The sequence below is a fragment of the Dermochelys coriacea genome, chromosome 8 (genome assembly GCF_009764565.3).
Source record: "Dermochelys coriacea isolate rDerCor1 chromosome 8, rDerCor1.pri.v4, whole genome shotgun sequence".
Taxonomy (NCBI): Eukaryota; Metazoa; Chordata; order Testudines; family Dermochelyidae; genus Dermochelys; species Dermochelys coriacea.
The window spans coordinates 102,372,269-102,398,830 of record NC_050075.1 but is presented as its reverse complement, the minus strand read 5'-3'; the positions used below and the strand labels follow the sequence as shown (position 1 = coordinate 102,398,830).

Genomic DNA, 26,562 nt, shown 5'->3' with positions numbered 1-26,562 from the left:
CAGCTAAAAGACGTGTACACGAACTGGATCATTTAGCGCCCTTTCTGGGTCTGGCTCTAGCTGTGCTCCCCTCAGTTTTCCCTGTATAGCACATCACACCTTGGAATACATCAGGTACAAGCAGCTGCCCACACGTACCGTCCCAACCAGGGAGGTAACAGCTGGTTTGGGATTTCCCACTTCTCTCTGCTCTGACAATTTAAGGCCACTAATGACTTTGCAAGGCTGCCGAGGGGGTGAGGGGGTACTAGCTGCCTCTGACACCTGCTCTGTGGAGGCCGAGGGTAGTAGCATGCTGGGACCTTTTGAGGAGACCACACAAGTAGCCTGGGCAATGAGTATTCTGGTCTGGGTAAGATCATGCCTCTCATTCAAGGAAAGAAACTGCCCAGGAGAGAGCTTTTTGAAGTGAGCGGCACTGCAGCTGTAGTGCACTTAGCAGAGAGAATGTGCAGTGGAAGAGAGTCTTGTGCAAAGTATATTAAGACGGTGGAGTGACATTTTGACAAGGGCCATTGTCAAAACTCCTAGGCTGATTGTCCTCTCACTCTGGATTTACTCTGGTGTACACCCATGGACTTCAACCTCATCACTCCTGATTTACACTTGAGTAAGTGAAAGGAGAATCAGACCCTCGTTTAGTAGAAAATTAGCTCCAGCCTGCATTACTGATAATTCCAACTGGATTGGATTCAGCGTTTTCAATTCATAGGGGATTGGGCAAAATGTGTCTATAGAGCTGGTTGAGATTTTTACATGTAATATTAATTCCCCCCTTTCTTCCCCCAAACTGAAACATTAAAAAAAACCCTCCATTTTTCAATTTTCACCAAATTTCCCATGATTTTTTACTGTCATTTTAAAAATCTTTCTACACAGTTTTCATCAAGGAAAAAAACACATTTTCTTTCCAAAAACACGTTGCCAGTAAATGACAAGTTTCAAAAAACAAACACCCAGAAAATAATTTTGATGAAAATGCTGGTAACCAAAAAATATCACAGACCATTTTTCAGAAAATGGGGCCATGTGGCAGCTTGTGAAATGGAAACAACCTTGACATTTCAATCTATTCATTTATTTTTTGCGAAATCATTTTTGCCATTTTCCAATCAGCTCAACTTCTAAAATAATGAATCCTTTTTTGGGGGGGAAACAACAGTATGGTGCAATGAGGGCTAGATCCTCAGCCGATGTAAACCAGCACAGCTCCATTGACTTCACTGGAGTGACACCTATTCAGGTGCAGCAGAAGCTCCATAAAAGTGTGTGTGTGGGGGGAGCCACTGGTGCCAGAACCATGGCCCTGCCCCTTCCCCCAGAGTGCCTGCCCTTACACTGCCTCTTCGCCTGAGGCCCCGCCCCCTGCTCGCTTCTCTCCGCCCCCTTCCCCCCTGTTGCTCGCCCTTATGGCTGGTAAGAAATGATAGCGCCATGCTCCTCTGGCCTCCCTGTTGTAGATCCTCTGCACCAATTTCCACCAGCTGAAGATCTGGGCCTTATATGTTTATATGGTATTTTCCTAGACAGTGGGACACAATCTCAGGACCATTGAAATTAGTTGCACCCCAAGAACTCCCATGGGTTGGCTAGTGAACTCAGCATGATGAAAAGGGTGGAAAGTCATAAGCTAATGAACAATGGAAGTTGAAAGGGAGATTTAGAGAGGAGAAATGACTCATGGGCTTGGAATGAGGGGCCGAGTTCAGGGCCATTCAGCCAGTCAAGTAAAAAGCCCTGCAACTGGGAGGAGATGTGGGGCGGTGTAGCAGGGCAGTTACCCCACTCCAGTGGAGAAAGGCTAGGCTGATTGGGGAAACTGCCACAGCTATGGCCATGCCCAATCAGGCCACAGCTGGTGCTATACAAGGACTGTGAGCCAGAAGCTGAGTCAGTCTCTCTCCAGCCTTAGAGTGGGAAGGGCTAGCTGCCTGGAAATTGGGTACCTGGAGCCGAGCAGTGCAGGAGAAGGGCAAGAGTTGCTGGGGAGCTCGAGCCTGGCAACTCCCCAGGCTGAGGCCTTAGTAAAGGCTGCAGTTTGCCCCAGAGAAAGGGGCTAGATGATGACAGGCAGTAGCCACTGAGGCAAGGTGGATGTATCGGGTTGGGGGTTCCCCTGAGAGGGGAGACCCAGTGTGTGGCGGTACTGCGGTGGGAAGAACCCTAAGTAAGGGGCACCGGGGTCCGGGAGGGACACGGGGCCCACAGCAGGCGAGACACCGGCCGGCAGAGGGCGCTTTGAGTGCTGGATGAGCTAATTCCCAAATGACCAGCAGGAGGTGCCATACCACTGAGTCTCGATCTGCTACATGAGGGAATGGCGATGAGACCAAATGAAGGAGTGGGATGGGAAATCGGGTCCAGGGAGCATTATGAAAATCAAGAGGGAGAGTCCAAGGGGTTCATACAGAAAATTGGGAACTTATAAACGTCACCAAACCATTGGCATCATTGAACTTTTCCTTGGCTTTGATCAGAAGCTGCATAAATGAAGCAGAAGTAAAGAACTGAAAAAAGTCAATTAAATTATGGCGGGAGAGCAAGGCCTTATCAACACTTAAAAGATTGTTGGTATAGCTATACTACCAGACTCCTCCTGCTGTAAACGCAGATTCTACTGGCAAAATAGCTCTGATGCCGGTAGACTTTATACCAGTTCCTTGAGCACTACCGGCAAAAGTACTTTATTGTTGATATATAACTGCATCTATACTAGGGCTTTTACTGGCTATGTCAGCAAAAAAATCACCTCCCTAACCACCAGAGCTAGGCTGGCAAAACTTTAAAGTGTAGACCAGACCTTAAGTTGTATTAAGGTTCCAGTCCCCATGCTGTGCAGGGAGGGACAAACACAAGTCCTAAACCACTGAAACATATAGGAATTAAGTAATATCCCTTTAAGCAGTTTGGATGTCTCCCTATATTCTATTGGAGAAGCTACCCGAATCTTAGTGAGCGGCAGTATATATGGCGCTAGCCTTGTATGTTTGTAAATAGTTGGTAAACATGGCTCTTTAGAGCCCAACTATATCTGTGTGGCTTCCCCATATTTTTAATATTGTGCAGAGAGTGAAGATACTACAGTCACCTTTGCTCTCTCTGGATTCCTGAGGCTGCAATTACTCTGTTTGGTCCCCATCGCTCATTAGAGCAGCCTCGGGGCTGCTCTAAATTGTGTTGGCTGGGAACAATATATTTTCCAGGGATTACTCATGGATACACCAGGGACTGTGAGAGTAACGGGATTACATAGGGCAGGCTGTGATGGTTCAGCTAGTCCTAAGCCACATGGCTATTCCCCCAGGCAAATTATAGATATATAACCCATATATACCCTTTTGTGGCACCTCTATAGTGAGGCAGGATCCAGCCTTAGTTATGTAATAGCAACTCAGCCATAGAACCGGTTGGTATCGTTTCCTTGAAATTGTGTAGTTGTTTTGTCACCATATTTCTGAGGCTTAAACACATCCTTTGTCTTTTTGTTTAAAAATAATAATCTATGCCATTAATAGCCCATTATTGACAGAATACTTCAGTACATATGGCAGGATGAATTTTCTAGGATGTACATGAAGGCTTCAACAATTACTGTAATACCTCTAGCTGCCTAGACACAACTGATTGGGGTACCTATGATAACAGCAAGTTTTCTCAGGCTGCTCTTGTAAAGTTGAACATGGGGGAATTTATAGAAATTAGAGACCTTGGTCACCTCCAAGTCTGAGATTGTCCTTGTAGCATCTCTCAGGACAGAGAAGAGATGGGACATGGGTGTAATGAACACAAAGGGGATTCGTCATTCAAGATATTGGGTACCCCCTGACACTAATGCCTTGGCTCTCAGGAGCCTGATGTACACTTAAAAATTAGATCGACCTAGCTAAGTTGCTCAGGGCTGTGAAAAATGTCATGCCCTGAGAGCCATAGTTAAGTCGACTCTAACCCAAAGTGTAGACACAGCTACAGAGGTGCCGTTGTCCTAATGAGCCAGAGGGTGCTCGACCCAGGCCCTGCCCCCATTCCACCCTTTCCCACAAGGGCCCACCCCTGCCTTGCCTCTTCCCGCGCCCACCCCACTCCCAGCCTCACTCCACCCCTGCCCCGCCTCTTCCTGTCCTATGCTGCTCCCTCCTCTGAGCGTGCCCTGCCCTCACTCCTCCCCCACCCCCCCCAGTGCCTCCTGCACACCACAGAACAGCTGATCTGTGGTGGGCAGGAGGCACTGAGGGGTGGGGGAGGAGCTGATGGGGGGCTACTGGTGGGTGCTTAGCACCCACCATTTTCCCCCATGGGTGCTCCAGCCCCAGAGCACCCATGGAGTCGGCGCCTCTGCACAGCTAGATCAATGGAAGACCTCTTCTGTTGACTTAGCTACAGCCTCTCAAAGAAGTGAACTAACTACATCCATGGAACAACCCCTTCACTTCCCTGATACAGGGGAGAGAGAAAGGAGAAAACAAAACAAAACAAAAAAACCTCACAAAGTCTTTTTTGATTGGCGGAGCTTAAATAAAGAAAAACACATGTACTAGGGAGACATTATGTGAGGGTTTGTCTTCGCTGCAGTGTTAATTCAAGGTGTAATTTGAGCCTTGCCTCTAACCTGACTCCCCTCCACACAAAAAAATTTCTAGCTCTCGTGGGGACTGGACAATAGGGGATGGATCACACTTTCCTTCTGAAGCAGCTGGCACCAGCCACTATCGGAAGACAGAATAGCGGGTTCAATAGATTATTGGACTGACCCAGTATGGCTATTCTCATGTTCTTAAATTAAGCAGCGCTTTAAATTCAAGCTAGATGGCATGGATGGGTTGAAGCTTGAGTGTTGCTGATGTTTGAACCATTAGTAAGGGGGGGAATGTAGCTACAGGCTACTGCTCAAATTAGCACAACTCATCAGCTACTAATCCAATCACTCTCCATACCCTATGTGGTGTTTTACAGTGTGGCTGTTCTCACTTGAGCTAGCTTAGCTCAAGTGATGTAACTTGAGTGTACCAACTTGAGCTAACTGTTGCAGTGAAGACAAGCACTAAACTGCTGAATGAACATGCCAGCATGCATTTTTTGTTTTGAATAAAGCAGAGAGCACAGGTGATTAATTTATACAACATGCTTACAGAGCACATGGAAGACAATAACAAAAAAATTTATTTGAGCATAAGCTTTCTTGAACTACAGCTCACTTATGAAGTGAGCTGTAGCTCACGCAAGCTTATGCTCAAATAAATTTGTTAGTCTCTAAGGTGCCACAAGTCCTCCTTTTCTTTTTTGCGAATACAGACTAACACAGCTGCTACCCTGAAACAAAAAAATTGTGACAATATTTCCCTAAAGAAAACTTGGTAGCTTAGAACTAGCCTGTTATTCCCTCTTCTCTAGAATTCACCTAACCTGTATGCTGTTTGGCCCAGGGCTCTACTTATATAGGGGTGAGCTCCACCCACTAACTGACATAATTCCTCTTGTGGGTGGGGCTTTATAAATTGATTGTTCTCCATTTTGATTCTCTCTCCTCCTTCTCCTTCTCCAAATAAAGTTCCTGGTATGGCATGCAGAAGCAGGTAAGTTTTTAAACAAAAGTGAAGTAAAAGTGCACAAGAGGGGATTGAGAGATGACAAATGCTGGGAGAGTATCTGACCTGCGCTCTCTCAAGGGAGACAGAGGGAGAAGCAAGATAAAACCTTTACTTCTTGGAGCTCTCTGAGGGAGGGACTGTTCCACCCCATGCCCTATTAAAAAGCAGGTCATGTGGTGTTAAAAGCAATCAGAAGCTGGATGGATTCATAGTTTTTAAGGCCAGAAGGAGCCATTAGATCATGTACTCTGACTTCAGATTAGCTGTGTATTGGTTGAGAATCAAACCCAGCTCTTTCACATGGGAAGCAAGAATTCTGCTTCTTACCCGTCAGTGTTCTTAACATTGGTTTGGGCTGCACTTTTGGAGAAGTTCTGAATCTGGATCATAATGTTAGGGAAAGAGGTACCTAGCTCTGGCTGATGCTTTTCAAAGGCTACATTTTTTTAAATGAAAAATGGCCTTTTTCCCCCCAAAACTGGAAATTTTTGCAAAAAAAAAAAAGGGTGGTGTTTTTTTCAATTCGTTGTTTTTTTTAATAGAATTAGAAAAGAAAAAAAAATCCTTTTTTTAGTTTATAAGTTTTTCCCCTTTGTGACCTCCCCACCCCCATTTTTCAGTGGCAAAATGGTAAAGGGGAAAAAAAAAGAAAAGAAAAGGGTGAGAGAGTAAAGAAAAGAAAGGAGGAAAATGGCAAAATGGGAAAACAAAAAAACCCCAGAATTCAACACTGAACCAAAGTCATCATTTCTCTAAACCTGGAGAACAAAAACAACTGACAATTTTTGGGGGGGGGGGACCGACGAATGGGGGAACACTTTCCATTTTCAAACCAACTTTAGTGTTAATAGTAAAACATCTAGAGTTGGAGCAAAGGTTCTGAAATCTCATTTATTTTGGATGCCCAGAAATATCTTAACATCTTTCTAAAACTATGCCATCTATTTTATATGCAGAGTGGCAAATAATCACATATAAACTTTGATGGGGAGATGAAACCAGTTACACTTCAAATGAGTTCTCAAGCTCTGCTGGACTGTAAGTAACAGAGAGAAATAACTATAGTTTGGGTAAAGGCTTTAGTACTGAACACAAAAGAACTATGTGATGGACATGGGGCTGTAATCAGGGGCACCCCATGGAGTCTCAAGACGGAGGTGGGTGCAGTCTAAAAAATTTATGGAATGTTGACTGAATTTTTACCGAATAATATTAGTCGTGAAGGGAGGAGATTGTAGTAGACACTGTGGGGGATTAGGGGCTGGAGTTTGGGGATGGAGACTCAGATTTGATCCTGAGTCCACAAAGTTGAATTGCTAGGCAGGCTTGATGCTTTTCCATGCCATCCCCCCCACTAATGGCCCCTGGTGTGTGAGCTGGGCCCTTTGCTCCAGCCAACTGCCTGGAACTAGGCATGCCACTTGAGGTGTTAGGAGATGATGGTGAAGTTTGGGCGCTTGGGTGGGGCCAGCCTAGCTGTGAAGGGAAAAGGTAGGGCTGGTGGCAGCAATGCTATTCTCCAGGCCTCAGCCGCCCCCTCCTTGAAAGCAGCACTCCCAGAGCCAGCTTGGCCCCTCTCCACCCCCCCTCTTGTGGTGCCCCTGGCTGCAAGTCCTTCCTTGGCACAGAGAAGAAGATAATTTCATGGCATAGTTGTCATATACTGTGAGTAAGACTGGTCCCCAAATTAATGGCTTCTTATTTTAGCCTACGTGTGTTGGCTGAGACATGAGTTCATCCAGTGATTTTTCTCTCTCAGGAGTTTCTGTTTTATTGCTCAGGGCCCTGGTTAGGTGCAAGCGATATCTGACAGCACAGGGTGAGCAGAGCCAGCAAATCCATTTTGGGCTTAAGTTATGGTATCCCAGGTGAAAAACGTTAGCTAACAAAGTCTGTCCCAGCTGACAGCCCAGATCTGCGGTAGGTGTCTCCCTCTGGCAAGTCACTTGAGATAAGGAGGAAAACCTGACCCGTGTTCCTTTGCCCATTGGAAATGGGGATTTGGCTGCACCTTTAAAGCCTTGACCACAAGGGAAGTGTGTTGTGCATGGCCCCACCAGGCGGTAGTTTTGAAATGGGAAAGGTGGCTGCCATGAGGGTCATATGACCAAAGAAGGGTGCTTGCAGGGATTTTACAAGCCAATGTGCTACTCTGTCCAGTTCCCCAGACCCTGCTGTGCTCCCAACTGGGGGATCCGCAGCAAGGGTGGATGCGATCAGCAGTCCGTTTGCAAGACTGTGTGTGAACAATTAGTAAGGGCAATGCCAAGGCCATTATTTTTGGTAGGGAATGGGAAAAACATCCTCAATTTGAAGGGGGACAGATCACCCTCATTTCCTCCAGTGACTTCCTCAGTGATGGACAGCATCATCGGTAGCTCTCAGAAATTCCGGGCAGCCAGTTGCAGAGTAAAATGGAGCTGCTCCTGACAACACTGATGCATTGCAGCCGCGAAGGGCCTAGGGGTCATGTGGCCCCCTTGGCACCAGGGCTAGGATGAAATGCTAGTGCGATGTTCCTGGCTCACATGCCCCATGTGTGGGGGATTATGAGCTACTTTGTACTAAGTGAGAGCTCTAGGGGTGATAATAATGTGGAATTAGGGCAGCTTCCTCCTGGATCAGAACCCTGTTGTTTTTAACAAGAAAGTGCCATCCCCAGTTCCCCAACCTCCTTCCACAAATGCACCCACTCATTCCTCCCCCTTGATGACCCTGTCTGGCACTGAATTCCCTCCCAGCTGGTCTGGGGCCTGTGGGGTGGAGGTGGTCACTCACTGTATCTTGGGCCTTCTAGTAGAGATGCTCAATTGAATGACTTGTTAGGGGATCAAGCTTGTTGGGGGTAGTTCGTGTGAGCAACAAAAATTACCGAAACTTTGGTAAACTATCCCAAGCCTTTTGGGTCTGCAAAACTGGGATCAAAGTGCCCACCTTCCTTCTAGAAAAGATGGCATCCAGAGGATCAGTAGCTTGCTTCTTCATGAGATTTCTGGTAATTACATTTGCTGGTTGGGTTAGATTCATCTTGGATTTAAAATCTGTTAGTCCTCGTGATCATCTAATCTGCCTCTTGCACAATACAGGCCGTAGATTTCACCCAGTGATCCAGCATCGAGACCAAGAACTTGTGGCTAAACAAGATCTGATTGTTTAGAAAGAGGCCTACTCTTGATTTAAAGACTTCAAGAGATGGGGATTCTGCCACATCCTCTGGTAATTTGCAAAAAAGAAAGGGAGTACTTGTGGCACCTTAGAGACTAACAAATTTATTTGAGTATAAGCTTTCGTGAGCTACAGGTAATTTGGTTACTCTCACCGTTAAAAACTGCCCAGTATTGCTGTGTTCTGGTATGTTCTTGTCCAGCTGAGGCTCACAAATATAAAGGATATCTGGGTGATGAGTGCAGGATATGTACTTAGTTTGGAAAGGAATGGAAAAATGTTCACTCACCTAGTGCAGACTTGACAGATATTTTGGTTTTGAGTTTTGGATGAAAGGTTTTTATCCTCTACAGATTGGTTTGTCTGTTCTTAGAAATATGCTTGAGCCCAAAAAATCTGGATCCAAATCCAGACCTGAGTTTTCCCCACAATTTAAAGGCATTTGAATTCAGGGTTTTGGTTTGGTCCGTTATAGGATGGAGGACACAGCTCTCCACTGCATCCCAATTCCACTTGGCATGGGGTGTGGAGGGCTCAAGGAGCTGGTTATAACTTCTTAGTTCTGTATTGACCATGCCCTACCATCAGTTAAAGCAGCCTAGGGGCTACTCTAACTTTTGCCACTGGCATAAGTCCCACATCATTGGATGATTGGTGTAGTAAAAATCTGCTCTGACACTTCCCCTCCCACTCCCCAACATGCTCACTATGCCAGGGTGGGAGAGGAGGGTGGGCAGCTGGGATTGAGCCACCAGAGCATTCTTCTCTGCCAGGGAAATTCTCTGCCAGCCATTTATGCCCAGAATCTGACCCACATCTACTGCCTGAGAGGCCCAAAGGGGCCAGCACATCCCAGAGAGTCTGGCCCAAAGTTCAGCTCTGGATCCAAACTTCCCCAAAGTTCAAAATTGCTTGGATTAGGGGTTTAATTTGGGCCCATCTCTAATTTTTTGTCCTTTTTGCATGCAAGCTTGAATAGTAACATAGGGAAAAAACATCAGAACCCTTCCAGTTCCACAAGTTACCCCTGTTGAAATGTGGATGAAAAATCCAAGCAGACGTACATGAAAGATTTTCCACTGATTTCCCTTGACCGTGCTCCTTGCCCTGGTATTTGTTACATATCTCTGGCACGCATTGAAGTGAGGCAGACCAACACTGGAAACAAGATGCTTTATAAACTGTACAATTGGTATGTCTGACCTAGTGTTACTTATACATGTCAGTGATATTGAAGTAGCATACAGTAAATTGCTGTGCCAGAGTTTTAATGAGTCAGGGTTTTCTAGCAAAACTGTACACGTTTTTCACAAAAATAGTACAGTTCTTTGGCAATTTTGGCTTTGCAGCCTAGACACCAGAGTCTACAAAAAGGGGCAGACATCACTGAAAATCAAGATAAAGAATCTGTTCTTCATTGTTGTGCAGCACTTAGCAATTAAAGTGGTGGGAGATGGGGGGGGGGGCTGGGAAGGTAGCAGTTAATGCCTGAGACATCAATTTCAGAATGGGTGTGTGAAATGCTTCATGTCATAGGGTCGATTTTATCAGAATTTTGTTTTGGAAGAAAACCAGAAAATGAAGCACCGACAACGCTGAAACATCCCTTTGGGGCATGTTCAGAATGAAAAGTTTTGATCTGAAAGTTTTATAATATCTTATAGATTAAAGTCAAAAGAGAAATGAAGCCTTTCAATCGACCCCAAACAAAATTGTATTCAGACTTTTCCTTCGTGGAGAACTTCATAATTTTCATTGTTTCGTCTGATTCGTAATGAAGCCAAATTTTGAAATCTTAAAATCCTTCACCAAATGCAAGGTCTGTTTTCTGCACAGCTCTAATTGGGGATCTGTTGTGCTGGGCATTGTACAAACTCAAATTCATTCATAGCTTCCTAGATTCCAAGGCCAGAAGGAACTATTGTGATCATCTTTCTGAACAACACAGGCCAGAGAACTTCTCTACAGTGGGTCCTAGAGCAAGTACCTTGTCCTGAAGAGCTTACAGTCTAAATAGACAAGACCAAAGATGGGAGAAGAACAGTTTTATTAACCTCCTTTTACCCTTAAGTTTAAGTAACCTACCTAAGATCACACAGGGACACCTGTTGCAAAGGGGAGAATTGAACCCAGATCTCATGAGGTGTACAGTCCACTGCCTTATTCTTAAAACCATCCTTCCTCTTTTGGCTAGGATTATATCTCGTCATTTTAGATAAACTAAACCCACACTGGATAAGGGTATTCGCCAGTTGTTAAATGCTGATGATTTGGCTTTAAGATCAAAGCTGCATTCAACAAAAAATGGAGGGGGGAGAGAAGTTTGCACTTTTCTCAGGGCTTTTGTCTGGACCTGTTTGTTTGCAGAATCAATGAACATGGTGCCTTGCTTTGAAGGCAACCAGAAGAGTTAGACACTTAATTGAACTTTTCAAATCAAAGCACTGATGTTGGAGAATACTCAAATCTTTGGAAAATATTCAGGAACAGTCTCCAAATTATGGATTTCTGGTGTCCTGGGTTATAGCACTTGGGATGTTATTACCCGCTGTTCACATCAATGTGGCACAAAGCTGTGAGCGGGGAACTTGCGAGGTAGTATCCGGAGCAGAGGCAATTTGCTGCACCAATGCAATGTAAGGTAGGAGTGAATTAATTTCCTGACAGTGAGATGATCAAGGAGGCAACGGAATTTGTCTCCATACTAAAACAAGTCTGGACAAAACACTGGCATATTAATACCCTAGAGAAGTCATCGGAGCTGAATTTGGCTGTGCGTGCATGTATATGTGTAATGTGTTGTATGCGCATTATATATGGCTTCTGCTTAATTGATACAAAAATACGCACCTTTCTGCCTTGAGCTTGCAAACTAATTCATGATTCCTTTGTGCTAGCACTTGCCCATATAGAGTCATAGGGCCCGATTCTCCTCTGACTTTGGTTTTACACCGAGCTCTGCGGTTCAGTCGAGCTATTCCTGGTTAAGCTGAGAAGAGAATCAGGCCCATATTGTTTTAGGCCTGGGTCCTGCAGCATCCCGGGCAGATCCCCTCGGAAGTGACTGGGGCTCCACATTGAGGCAGGTGTCTGTCTGCATGGATCTGATTCTGGGATCGGAGCTTTCGAGTGCCCTCCGTCAGTAGTGATGTATTTGGCCAGATCGAACCTTAAACCTACTGTCTCACCAGCTCTTTTGCTATCACAATGCAGTGCTGCTTCCGTGCTAGCAAACTCACCTGGTTCCTAGTTCTTCTAAGTCATTTTTTTTGTCTCTCTGGAAGCCTCGATAACGGGTAGGCAAACTTTTTGGCCTGAGGGCCACATCTGGGTATGGAAATTGTGTGGCGGGCCATGAATGCCCGGTGTGGGGGGAAGGGAGACTCTATGGGGTGTAGCGGGGGGGCTCTATAAGGGATGTTACCAAGGTATAGGGTGGGACTTATGGGAGTGTGTGTGTGTGGCGGGGGGGGGAGCTCCTAGGGGTCTGCCGGCAGTGACACCAAGGCAGCTGTACCAGGCACCGCCATGGGCGGAGTTACCCTATCTGGGATGGGTGCAGCCCCTGGGTGATTTCGAGGCTCTCGAGGGTGGGGCCATAGGAGACCAGGAGGGGAGTGGGCACGCTGCTGTGCAGGGTGGGGCTGCTGCATAGGGGCAGGGTTCTGATCCCAGAAACAGCACGGTGAAGTTGCACCTGTGCAGTGTGGCTCTGCATGCCAGAAGATGGTGCTCATCAAGGGAATTGTGCGTCTGGTGGGAGCACCAGGCGGGTGGAGCAGGGCAAGCCTCCAACTCCGCTCCCCGGCAGCAGCTTGAGGGGCGGATAAAAATGTCTAATGGGTTGGAAGCAGCTCGCAGGCTGTAGTTTGCCCACCCCTGCTCTATAGCACTGAGAAGCAGAGAGTTTACTACTAACCAGAAAGAAAGAAAAGAAGATTCTTTGTTTTAGCTGAGATCGCTACAGTAGCTGATGCGAGAGGATGATTGATTCTCTGGCAGTATTTTAAACACAAAAGCAACCCCCTTACTCTCAGGGACAAAGAAGACACCAGCCACTAATGGACCCACTAATACAAAAAGCAAGCTAAGACAAGATAAAGTTGCATTGAAATCAGCTATAGTATAAATAACCAACTACTGGTCTAGTGGACAAGTCACTGGAGTAGGACTCAGGACAGCTGCGGACAATTGCTGGTTCTGCCACTGGCCTGCTGTATGGCCTTGAGCAAGTCACTTCACCTCTCTTTCCTTTCCTGCCATTGTCTGCTTAGATTGTCAGCTTTTCAGTGACGGTGTCTGTATGCACAACAGGGTCTCCATTTCACTATGTGCTGCATTAATACAAATATTTATTAATCATACTGTGGCTACATTGGTTCTTCCTATTTACCCTCCACAAGAGGAAAACAAGCATCTCCAGCCACCCACCAGCACAAGTATCCAGTGTTTGCAGCTGGAACTAATCATCGCATTAGACAAACAGCAAGGGTTCATTAAGACCAAAGGTGACTTTAATTTAATTGAAATATATTTGGCAATGAGAGGAGATCCAGTTTACAACACCTAATGGGAGGTCTGGGTGTGTGTGTGTGTAATATATATATATATATATAATATATGGAAAAGTTAATGGCTGTAAAAATATCCAAACATATTTGTGCACGTGTGACAGTAAAAACCTGTGCCAACTACTTTTAATTTTAATTTAACACTGTTTCTTATCTAAATATATATATATATATATATATATATATATGAATGTTCTTAAAACAAGAATATATATGAACTCATGTAAAATATAAACCTATAGATGACATTGCCCTCCTCCCAGGGTGGTGGGTGAGGACTTGGGGTGAGGGGAATATCATCGAGTGGTTAGAGCACCAAGCAGCTGTTGGGATGTGAATCATGTTCCTGCTTTAAGCCACTGATTCACTTTGTGGCAAGTCATTTACACTCCATGCCTCAGTTTACCCATCTGTCTAAATGGATTTTTACAATAGTTATTTACCCCTCTTAGTGAGATTGGGAGGATTAGTTTCTAAAATTATATTGATGTGTGTATGAAGTGCAAGGGGCTATATACTTGCAGAGCAGGGGCCTTTATTTTATTTGTTTAGATTTAATTAGCAATGAAAAATGCCCCTGAAATAAGCTTGAATCAGAGCCCCCACCATTAATTTGATATACAATCACAAAGGAGGACCATCCACTACCAAAAAGTGCTCCTCTTTAAATAGTGAATTAACTCAGCCAGCTAATAAATCAAGGCAACAAAACAGCACCTTTAACCTCTCCTCTCCCCTGCAAAACATACCCTCAAACTTCCCCAAAATGCCATCCAGTAAATGGCTTCTATATAAACTAGTATTTATATTTAAATAGTATGTAAACATATGACAGTATGCACTAATCAGTGGGCAGTGACATCATGGTACCAGTGAAGTATGAAGTGTGTGTATATTTATACCCATTTTTCCCCTGGGTTGTGTTTTATATAGCACAGGACCCAAGCTACACCATTTGTGGGGAGAGGGGTGGATCTGGCCTTGAAGGAGGCCCTTGAAAATGAATCTAAAAACTTACCCACTACGTGATTCTTCCCAGAGGGTTTTTGAAGCATGCTATGGCAGGGTCTATAACTTTATATTGAATTCCATAGGATGGCCAATAAAACCTTGTTTTCAGTTGAATTGTCGAGGAAGGGCCAGCTGGGATGTCTACAGCTGAGTGTCAGCAGAGTTCAGAGGTGCCTGGATGCGGGGGACTAAATCTGAGGGGAGAGGATGAGAGGGGAAAAAAACAAACGGCATGTGACAGATGTTAGTCACGTTGCTTAATGCATCTCTGGCAAACACTCTGATGTAGATGGATGAGCGTGGTGCAAGAACTAGACTGGAATGGGGGAGGGAGGATGGGACTCAGAAGACCACGATTCCATTTTCTTGCTCTGCTGCAGGTTTCCTGTGTGACCTTACATGAGCCATTTGAAATCAAGGGGGGGTGGGCACCTAAATACCTTTGAGAGTCTGGGTCTTAAGGCTTGCCTACAAAGGGAAGTCAGTGCACAGTAAGCGAGGGCGTGGATTTAAAGTGCACTAGGCTCTCTGTCAGGTGGACACCCAGACTGCGCTCTGAGACCATGTCCGCACTCAGGGCAGTGTGTAGAACGCAGGCGCTACACGCTGCAGTGAAAGGCTCCGGCAGTGGAGAGGCCGGGGAACACTTCATACAAATTGCAGTGTAGATGTACGAGGCATTGCTTGAGAGTGTAGAGAGACATACAGGGTATTTACCCTGGGGGCTTCAGCATGTAGGGCACTCTACTCACCTCAGCCCAGAGGTGAAAGTAAGCCGGTATGGTCTGATACGGAGTACCAGCAAGTGCTGGTACACAGCCAACTGTACTGGCAGGGGGCAGCTTCCTCAGGCCAGCGATTTAAAGGGCCTGGGGCTCCCGGCAGTGGCTGGACCCCCAGACCTTTTAAATCGCTGCCCCAGGGCTCCCGGCCGCTACCGCAGCTACCCCTACCATGGGGCTCCTCAGGGCTCCCAGCCGCCGCTACTGCAGCCGGAATCCCGGGCCCTTTAAATCTCAATTTAAAGGGCCGGGGAATTTAAAGGCTCCGCCTCTTCCGGTTGAGGCCCCGCCCCCTGCGCAGGAGTCCGGCGTACCAGTAAGTTCTTTAAGTTACTTTCACTCTTGCCTGAGCTGGGCCTTGCTGTCTACACTGCTATTTATACCAGTGTAAGGGGGGCGTGTGGAATCTATCCTCTCCACACAGCTGCTCGTGTAGGCGTGCCCTGAGAATGCCCTTGGGCAGTTTCTTGATGCACTTTCAAAGTGCGTTCAGCTGCTGCACATTAGGGTGCTTAGAGTGTCCACATGGGGCGTTAATGCAGAGCAGCTAGTGCGCATTAGCTACTATGTTTTTTTTCCCCTGTGCAGATAAGCACTTAGTCTCTCCGTGCCTCAGTTCCCCATCTGTAGAATGGGCACAATAGCACTGCCCTGACTCACTGGGAAGCTGTGAGGATAGACAGACACCTTAAAAAAACAACCTAAGGATAGCACAGTAATGGGGCCAAGTAGAAAAGAATCTCATCTCTTGATGGCTCACCCAAGATTTTACAGAGACCCTCTGTTTCAATGCCCTCCTCCCATTCAGTAGTTTTTCTTTCCTATTCCAGCAGCTACAGGTTCCTCTTCCCCCTTTTAAGAACCAGCCCTCCAGGAAGAGTAACTTTCCACCCGCTGACAGCCGCCTTCCGTGGCACTTACCTGGTGGCCATGTGGGCTTGCATCATTTCCCTCTTTGGGAAAGAAGCTGAGTCAGGAGCTTTTCACAACCCACAGTTTACCTGTTAAAAAGAAATAAAATCAAATAACTGTATGCTGGTGCACCAGGCAGAAGACAGTGAACTTTGGAGCCCCAGGGGAAAGTGAGAGTGGGTAGTGTGATTGCCTGCTAATAGTGAAAGCCTTTCATTAGCTCCACAGACCAGATGGGAGATAAGGGCAGAAATGACTGCTAATCTCTGTTTCAGCATGGAAATGTGCCTTCCTGATAGAGGATTTCTCCTGTCTGAGCACCAAATTGGCACTGTCTCCAGTGGACCCTCCCCCCCAAAATGGGGAGCCTTTTGCCCAGTGCACCACTAGGTACAAGCCCTGTTGAAGCAGAGGCCATGATGGGCAGAAAATACATTCCACCTTTGGTCTGCGGACATCAAGCCGGGGATCACGTGTCCTGGCTTGGCTGGCCCAGTCATGATTTTTCATAGCATAATTATTGCTGGCTCTTATCTATCTATGCAAGAGCTCTTTTCACCCATATAGGGTGACCAGATAGCAAGACTGAAAAATCGGGACAGAGGTGGGAGGTAATAGGCGCCTATATAAGAAAAAGCCCCTAATATCGGGACTGTCCCTATAATATCAGGACATCCGGTCACCCTACACCCATAGATCTCAAAGCACTTTACAAAGGAGATCAGGATCTTTGTCACTGTTACAAATGGGGAAACTGAGGCACAGGGAAGCAGAGCAACTTTCCCAAGATCACCCAGCAACAGAGCTGGGGACTAGATCCCAGGTCTGTGTACTATCCACTAGACCAGCAGTTCTCAACCAGGGGTCTCCCCCCAACCCCGGGAGCCACGAGCAGGTTTCGGGGGGCCACCAAGCAGGGCCGGCGTTAGACTCGCTGGGACTCAGGGCAGAAAGGCAAAGCCCCACTTTGCGGGCTGAAGCCCAGGGCCCCATGCTCCAGCACCTGAGGCTGATTCCACAAATTTGCTTCACAGGGCCCACTGTGGCGTGGGGCCCCAGGCAATAGCCCTGCTTTCTACCCCCCAAATGCTGGCCCTGGCTTTTATATGCAGAAACAATTGTGGCACAGGTGGGCCATAGCATGTTGTGGGGGCCTCAGAATGAAAAAGGTTGAGAACCCTTGCACGAGACAACACAGCTACTGTTTTACTCTCGCTGTTCTCTCCATCAATGGAGAGCCCCCAGAATCTTATTCTTCTAAACAGGACTGAAGATAAAAATGTTTTTTAATCAGTAATGATGCCATGCACTCACCTAGCACGGCCCAGCCATGAGTCTGAATGCAGGGTTAGAATTCAATGTAGACATTCAAGCCTGGGGTTCCCTAACACGGCTCGAGTCCCCCGTAACCCTGGGCTTGCACTGCAGTATAGACATCCCCACAGCAAGCCTTTGCCTAAGAACCCAGATCTTCTGATTCCCAGACCTGGGCCTGAAACCACTGTCCTCCTTAGCAATGGGATCACCCATGGACAAGATTGTCACAACCATACCTTTGCCGCACAGGGGAGGTGAGGAGAAACCAACCCCTTTCTGTTCCGGATTTTGTGTCCAGCTACAAACAAGTAGTGAAATGAGTTGCGGGCAGTGGGAGGAGTGGAACCAGACAGCAGGCTGGGTACACAGAATGGGGGGAGTTACTCCATGAGAAGGGGTGAAGTAACTTACTCCAGCTACGCCCAGAGCTGGGGCAAAATCTAGGTTGAATCCCCGTTCATTCTCTGCTCCTGGGGAAGTGCAGATTGAAAAATTGCAACCAAGCCCCAATGAATTATCTTGAATTGGGATTTATTATTTCTTTGTTACTTCCACACACGCAGTCTTGGTAATAACAAGCCACACTTTCCTTTCACTTACTAAAAGGCCATAAAAGCCAGTTGTTATACAGTATTTTACTGGATCTGATTGGGGTGGCAGGGGGGAAGAACAAATCCAGGCATAAACGTTCATGGAAAATTGATAGCTTTATGCCAGAAAGAGACAGTTCCATCAGAGCCACTTCTTGGGCTGTCTGAAAATATTTGAAACCTTGCGATATTTAATGTTTTTCAGATGGCGATAAATCTGCAATAGCGCGGGATCGCTCGGGCTTTGTGAGAGATGAAGTGAGATAGGAGAAAACACATGGGTCTATATGGGAGACGTTTGTAGTTCGCACGTCCATAAGTATCAGGACAGGCCGTCTGAGCACTGCTTCTCTGCTCCACTTCACTGGGCCAGAAGGAAATATGCAAAATGGGCTTTCAGGTCATTTTATGCACAGTTGTGATCTGAATTGGGGAGATGGTTTTGTTTTTGTTTTTTTGTAACTTGACATCATACAAAATATGAATGTGCAGCTAGGGAAGGGGAAATGGCCCTGGCTGAGAGCTTTGTGCATCTGGCAATCCCAATGCATCACTCAGGATTTGTTTATTTAACCTTTTGTTTACTGGGAGGTTGCAGCACTGGCTCCAACTACAGGTAAACTGGAAAACATATGCTCCTCTCATTGCCTGATTGTCATTCACTCTGTTAAGCCGCTGCACATCTTGTCCCTGATATCCTGCTGCATCTGATCTGCCCTGAAGCTAGCCCTGAAAGCAGGTGTATGGACCAGGAAGGAAGTCTCACTTAGAACATGGGTATTACCCAGATGGAGACGAGTGCTGACTGCCAAGCAAGCACAAACATCGTGCAAGAGGTGGGAGGGATTTCTGGATGGATTTCAAAACACAAGGGACATGACGGATTGTGCATGTCTAGTGAACAGACAGAGCAGGAAAGAAGCAACCAGGAAAAAGAAGGCAAAGTTAGGAAGATCTAGGAATCGGGGGCCAGATCCTTAGCTGGTGTCTGTCCACATAGCCCTATGGAAGCCTGGCTAGTTCTAAACACAGGTGTGTATGGGCTGGCGGCTAGCAGGGAAGTTGCACGCATGGGCTGGCTCACCTATTTCTGAGTTACTGAGGGCCTGGCTGCATCAGATGATCTCTCCTCAAAACAGTCTTTGGCACGACAGCCTCCTAACGTGAAAGATGCAAGGCATGAGCCTCCACCACCTGTGCCTTTTGTAATGATTTTTGCTGGTGCAAAGTGGCTGTAAAACGTGCCTACTCTGATTCGGCAGTGTTTGGTACTGGTGTAAATGGCTGCAGGAGGAGTGCGGGGGGGGCAATGGGGAAAGAGAGTCAGGGCCTTAGTCCGTATCTAAGCTGGGGTTTTCCGCTTACAGCCTGCCAGAGCTAACATGAATCCCCCAGATGCAGCTGTGATTAGCTGATGGAGTTTTTTTTTCCGTCCAACTGTCTGTTTATGGAATTTGAAAGAGAGACAGAAACACCTCAGCAATTTGATTTTGGCAAACAGCTGGGAGCCAAGTGTGGAACTAAAAAATCCCTGTAGAAATCAGGGAAAATGTCAGCAAATTTCCACACATTTCACAGAGGCAGTGTGGTCTCTGAGCCAGCCGGGTGGTCTGGATGACAGCAGGAACTCCTGAGTTCTATCCCACCTCCGCCACTGATTTGCTATGCGGCCGTGGGTAAATCACTTGACCTGTCTCTGTCTGTTCCCTCCCGCCTCCCAACCCCCCTGGTCTAAAATGAGACTAGCGGCCTCAGTTCTGGGCTTCTAGCCAAACTGAGCTTGGCACAACCTGGGAAGGTGGGGCAAAGGTTGGCTGTACTCCCAGATTCTGAAAGCTGCCAGGGACTGGAGAAATTCCAGGAGTAAAGAGACTCTTTTAACTATCTGTTGACCCCAGTCCCGCATCAGGATCGGCTGGTGCTGCTCCCATTAAAGTCAACGGACTTTTGCATGGGCACAGGGTTCTGCACTAGCACAATTGTGATACTAAAGCAGGTGCAGCATAGTTTTGGCTAAACATATTCAGTTGCAACCCCTTACTTTCACATGGACACATGTTTTCAAAACCCCACTCTTCCGGGTGGGACTTTCTGTTGCTTGGTCTCTAATCTGGGGTGAATACTTGAGCAAAATCCCTTTCTGAGAGGATGAACTGAAGAAGAGATTTAAAATATTCCAAGGTTTCAGAGTAGCAGCCATGTTAATCTGTCTCCACAAAATGAACAGGAGGACTTGTGGCACCTTAGAGACTAACAAATTTATTTGAGCATAAGATTTCGTGAGCTACAGCTCACTTCATCAGATGCATGCAGTGGAAAATATAGTGGGGAGATTTTATATACACAGAGAACATGAAAAAATGGGTGTTGCCAGACAGACTGTAACAAGAGTGATCAGGAAAGGTGAGCTATTACCAGGGCGGTGGGGGGAACCTTTTGTAGTGATGATCAAGGTGGGCCATTCCAGCAGTTTACAAGAACAGTAGGAGGGGAAATAAACAAGGGGAAATAGTTTCACTTTGTGTAATGACACAAAGTAACTGCACGTTGGACGGGGCTGCAGCAGTGATGGGTCTGAAACTGAAATGGGGGGGGTAGAGGGGGGAGGGGAAATAATCACAGTGAAGTCAATTGCCTAAGGTCACGCAGCAGCTTGGGGCAGAAGTCTCCTAACTCAGTGCTGTATCCACTAGGCCATATGACCTCCTGCTTCAGGATAGCTAAATTGAATATACCCGATTCAACCCTTACTGGAACGAATGAAAGACTCAGGACCTACGTTTAAGTGTTCAAAGTACGTCCAAGTTCTGCGGGCAAGGGCAGCAGTTTCTAAACTGCAGATCAGTCACCTTCAGATTTTATTTTCATTGGTTTCCTTTGATCTTCTTTTCTGGTTGTAGGAAAAAGAGGAGACAAGTGAAACATTCCATGAACTCCCTGAATTATTGCAAGTTCAAGTGCCCAAAAGTCAGAAAAGTCCAAAATTTAAATGTGCTCCAGTGACTTTGTTTGCTCTTCTACTTTCCCTTGTTCACTGAGGACCTTAACACAGTGCTTTTTGTGGCCTTCCACTTATAGGGGTCATGCAGGAGAGGGGAGAGCTCCCTTGGGATAGGAGCTGCCTAGCACAAACTTCAGTGACCGCAAGTTGCTCCTGCCCCTTTGCAAGTTTCAGCGGAGGAGGGGACAACGGTGCTGAGCGGTGTGAGGGATTCTGGCCTGCAGTGATCCAGAGGCAGCCCTGCCTGCTGAGATTGCTGGAAGTTAGAGCGGCCCCAGAGCTACTCTAACTTATTCCGGGGGCCATTTCAGTCCCTGCAGCAGCCCAGAGGACACGAAGGAGGCACAAAGTCACCTTTGCCCCTCTCCTTGTGCACTTGCCCCTATGAATGGTTATCATGCAATACCCAGGGTGTGCATGTGGCTGAGCTAAAGCTGCTGAACCCACCATACCTTTTGGAATCTCCCGATGGGCTTGATCCTGTAACTTGAACACGGCACGAATGCTGTGTTTGGTTTTTATTCTAATGCCGTTAAGCCTATTTCTGAGACGAATTTCCCCTCCACACCAAAGTTTGGGTAGGGGGGACAACTCACACATCAAACACTGCTTGCCTCAGTGCAAACTCATGCCAACTTTGTATTATAAACTAAATACCATGATCTTCACCTAACAGGCTGTCCTGTTGTTATTGTGTATAGCTGTTTTGAAAACACGCATTCCGTACCCATTGACTCTGTACAAATGCTGCATAATTAGTTGAAAATTAATTACTTGAAATGTTTTCCTAAATATCGTGGTCAGTTTCTCACCCTCACCATAGACGTCTCATGCCTTTCTTATGAATTCATCTTGTGACCTGCGTTTCCTGAGTCTAAAGAGTCATCCTCGCAATGTGAAAAAGGCACGTTCCTTTCTGACTTTTGACTATCCCAGAACTGTTTGTGTCCGACTTAATGCACTTCAAATGTGACTAGTAATTCACAGCTTCTTGTAACTAGATATAATAATGCAGTCGAGCCTTGCCCTGTAGTTCTCACACAGCAATGGCTGCGTCTTGCAGTTTAACGAAGATGTAAAATCAGAGAGCTGGAGTGAAGTCTCATTAGTAAAACTACATTATTCTTACCAAATATGCTCCAGCATATTTACTAGTATGTTATGAAATATGATCATAAACCATTAGAACTAAAATACCTTTGCCACATGACCAAACTGAACAGTGCATTGTCCTTGCTTTTCCCCTTGCGTGAATTCATTTACATTCCTGGATCCAGCAGCACACTTAAGTAAATGCTTACCTTGAAGCACACAAATTGAAGTAAGGCTTGATCCAGCGAAGCACTTAAGCACATGCTTAACTTTAAGCAGTCAGTGGTTTAACCACAGTGCTCATGTGGTTAAAACTCAGCACGTACTTCAGTATAGATCAGGGCCAGACTCAGTTATTGGCAGAATTCCCACGACCTGTTGTAGCCGGGTCCAGCGACATGATAGCTTTTGATCATCTAGATCTGGACTTGGGGCCAGATTTGTAAAGGTATTTAGGCATGTAAATCCCATTGGTTTCAATGGGTGCTAAGCAGCTAAGTTCCTTTAAACATCTGTCCCTCAGGACCTGTCCTCGGTGTTTTTGAAAGTGTGCTGGCAGTGACTGTGTTTATGCTGTTCATATATCCTGTGTACACATGACCCACTGGTCCCAGCTAAGGGTTTTGAGAGGTTCTGCTGTTCCGAATACATAGCCCAGGCTTTCCGTTGGCCAGAAAACCTTCGTGAATCGACCTTGGGGAAAGAAGGCTTGGATTTAATTTCATGAACTCAAACTGGTTTTGTGATTATGATGAGACATTTGGTAGTACCATGGAGTTGCAATCAAGAATCTGGACCCTGTTACACAAGGTGCTGGGGACGCAAAAATAGAAAAGAGTCTCTGCCTCAGGTTCCTCACATCACTGATACCCCCTCCCTCTGTGCAGATATTCACAGGGGTTGCAAAATTTCAATGAGCTTCAGTGTTATAAATTAATCTGCCAACATATATTTTGACAGTTTGCAATGATCATACTGTAATTTCTTAGTGCTATGGCAATGTACTGAAGTCATTAATTTTGGAGGAGATATTTCTTCCCCTCTTAATTCTTACTCTGATCCCTGGTCTAAATTCAAACTGGAGTCAACCCAAAGGTGGATTTGACCCAACACATTTAGAGCTGCAATAGGCAGTTCATAAGAGAGTCTGGGAACTGGGTTCGTCCAAACTCGCTTGTGAAATGAGCTCTCAACTCTCTGCCCATTCGGTCTGGGATGAAAGATGAGCCTCGAAGGTGTCAGTGGTTCAGATTGGATACAGTAGCTCTAGTTCCTCCATTTTGTTACCTAGACTCCTCGCATATTTGGGGTCGGGAAGGAATTTTCCTCCAGGGCAGATTGGAGAGGCCCTGGAGGTTTTTTTGCCTTCCTCTGTAGCATGGGGCATGGTTGACTGGAGGGAGGCTTCTCTGCTCCTTGAAGTTTTGAACCATGATTTAAGGACTTCAATAGCTCAGACATGGGTGTGGTTTTTCATAGGAGTGGGTGGGTGACATTCTGTGGCCTGCGCTGTGCAGGAGGTCGGACTAGATGATCAGAATGGTCCCTTCTGACCTTAGTATCTATGAATCTATGTGGAGATCCACTTCTATTATTTAAGATTGAGATGAGTTGCGGAGAGAAAGGGGGACAAAGTTTGTGAGTCAGAACAAAAGCAGCTGTTCCCTCTAGCTCAGACATGATCGTTTGTTGGCGTTGGCATTAATAGCGTCCTTGCAAGGGTAGAATCTTAAAATAAGCCATTGATGGTTGTATTCAACTGACCTCTTAATTCTTTTGACAGTGCTGATTTTTAGCAGATTTTTGGGTGATGTTCCCACCCCCCTGTATTTATTACCTTGACCCCTTCTGCTTGGGAGAGACCCCCCATTTTTACTCCAAGAACACATTTATTGCATGTTCTAGCCCACATATGTCACACACAGATCAGATTACTGCCAGGTGCTCTACATGGGGGCTTCAAACCACTCAGAAGTTGTATCTCATGCTGAAGGAGGCGGCTCACCTTTAATGCGGGTTATCCCATCGCTGTGCTCCACCAGGTATGCTGGCTACTGGCAGGAGCTGAGAGGAGGTGACCATTCCCTCTCATGGCAGCCAGGGAGGTTTCAAAATTTGTTGTCGTTCCTCTTGGGTACATATCTTTGGCGGGGCACTCAGCCTCTTGGAAGCGGGGCAAGACCAGGTAGACACCTGGGGCAGAGGAGACCTGAGCAGGAGCCAGCTCCATGGCAGTGGCAAGAAGGAGCAGTGCTGGCAACCCCACTGCCCATTCAGATTTGGCCCTCTGGTCCCGCCATCATGGGCAAACCTGAGTGGTACTGAGATACCCATGCGCCCTGTGGCCCCTCCATCATGAAGGAGTTGTGGTGAGTGCGTGCACAGGGGAACTGGCTGGGAGAGGTGTGGCAAGGTGCCCTGAGGGGAGAAGGGGGCAGCCATGAGAGGTTTAGTCATGTGCACCATGTGAAAAATTTCTGGGTCTGCCAGGACTTCGTCCAAAGTCCATTGAGGTCAAATGAGTCTTTCTATTGATTTAAACCAATTTTAGATCACACCATATTTGAGAAGCTACCTCCTGGTATAAACCGGAAGCAGGCTGGCTGTAGCGTGTGTCCTTTGGCTTAGGAGATCACTTCCTTTCTCCATCTGCATAAGCCTGAATTCAGTGGTCTCCAGGACAAGCTAGAAACCTTGCCTCTTTTCCTGGGAAGATGCAGAGATTAGGGGTTTGCTCTGGCATGGGAAGATGGTTTTGAACTCGATGGCCAAAATCTTCAATAGCAACTAGTGATTGTGGCTGTCCAACATGGGAGATCTAAAAGGGGGCTGATTTTCAGAAACTGCTCGGCATCTGACCTCTGAAAATCAGACCCCTCTAAGGCGTATCCTGTTGGCAGTGAGTTTGAATGCCCAGTTTTGTTGTTTTATTGGGTCTCCATTGCTTGGCATTGCAGTGGCATTTACACTTGTGTAAAGTAGATGTAAAATTATTATTTATTTGTTATTTGTACTGTCATGGACCACGACCCCATTGTGTTAGGTGCTATACAAACAACTAAAAGATAGTCCCCCTCCCAAAGAGTTTTGTATAAGCCTAGCTGACTACAAAAGTAGTCAAGGCAATAGTGAATCAGGCCTATGGATTATGTAGATTTGTACAATGTGCCTAAAGTTTGTTACAGCTGCACACAATAAATTTTAAATCCTCCATTAAAAATCTACTTATTCTATTTCTGATGATATATTATTTCTGCAATTTCTGTCCTTTTTGTTTTTTCAATAAAATAAACATGTTTAGTGAAGATACTCGTGGACCATACACACATTCACTCACAAAGACTCTTCGGATAACAGGAAAACCCTCTGCCAGGTCTGGTTTACAACATGACTACATTTTAGGGCTGGTCAAAATATTTCTGTTAAAGAAAGTTTCAGCAGCAAATGAAGTTTCCCACAAAATCAATGTTTTCATGGAAAGCGTCACATTTTGGTTGAAAATTTGAAAACTGAAAATTTTGAATTCAGAAATGCCACCGTAGTATCTCTTGGGAGTTGGAGTTGTAATCTGGAGTGTCTCATGCCCCAATTCTCCTCCTTGGGTTGGGCTCCCCAACTGGACGACTACTCCAAGCAGCAGCCATGTGACCCCCATAGGGTGACCAGACAGCAAATGTGAAAAATCGGGACGGGGTGGGGGGCTAATAGGAGCCTATATAAAAAAAAACCCCAAAATCGGGACTGTCCCTATAAAATCAGGATATCTGGTCACCCTAGAACCCCATCATGCTCAGTAGTGTCTCAGCAAAAGGGGAGACGGTGGTGCTACCTCTGTCTTTGGTTCAGGTATTATGATCTCAGGCGATGTTTACACTGTGATAAAAAATCTGCAGCATTGAGTTCTAGAGCCCGATTCAGCTGACTTGGGCTCAAGGGGGGGGGGTTGACCTCCTGTATAACACAGGTCAACACCACCACCCAGCATCCTCACCTAAGCCCAGCAACTGAAACTAGATCAAAGCATTACATTAAAAATGAAAACAAATGAATAGATTCTTTAGTCCAATCCCCCATCCTGGATATGAATCAGTATGCCCTTGTTGCCAAGAAGGCTAATGGCATTTTGGGATGTATAAGTAGGGGCATTGCCAGCAGATCAAGGGATGTGATCGTTCCCCTCTATTCGACATTGGTGAGGCCTCATCTGGAGTACTGTGTCCAGTTTTGTGCCCCACGCTACAAGAAGGATGTGGAAAAATTGGAAAACGTCCAGCAGAGGGCAACAAAAATGATTAGGGGACTGGAACACATGACTTATGAGGAGAGGCTGAGGGAACTGGGATTGTTTAGTCTGCAGATGAGAAGAATGAGGGGTGATTTGATAGCTGCTTTCAACTACCTGAAAGGGGGTTCCAAAGAGGATGGATCTAGACTGTTCTCAGTGGTAGCAGATGACAGAACGAGGAGTAATGGTCTCAAGTTGCAGTGGGGGAGGTTTAGGTTGGATATTAGGAAAAACTTTTTCACTAGGAGGGT

At 46.2% G+C, this 26,562-nt stretch overlaps 1 long non-coding RNA gene across 2 annotated transcripts in view; it reads left to right on the top strand.

The window, feature by feature from the left end:
* The first annotated feature begins 5,454 nt into the window (after positions 1 to 5,454).
* Positions 5,455 to 26,562, top strand: part of LOC119860573 — a 63,140-nt gene continuing 42,032 nt past the window's right edge. The window contains exons 1-3 of one of the 2 annotated variants that reach the window (XR_006273822.1): positions 5,455 to 5,570; positions 6,542 to 6,623; positions 7,367 to 7,518. This is a non-coding gene — a long non-coding RNA (uncharacterized LOC119860573). Of the gene's footprint in view, positions 5,571 to 6,541; positions 6,624 to 7,366; positions 7,519 to 26,562 lie in introns of those variants that run through there. The other variant, XR_005294571.2, reaches the window with a different exon arrangement.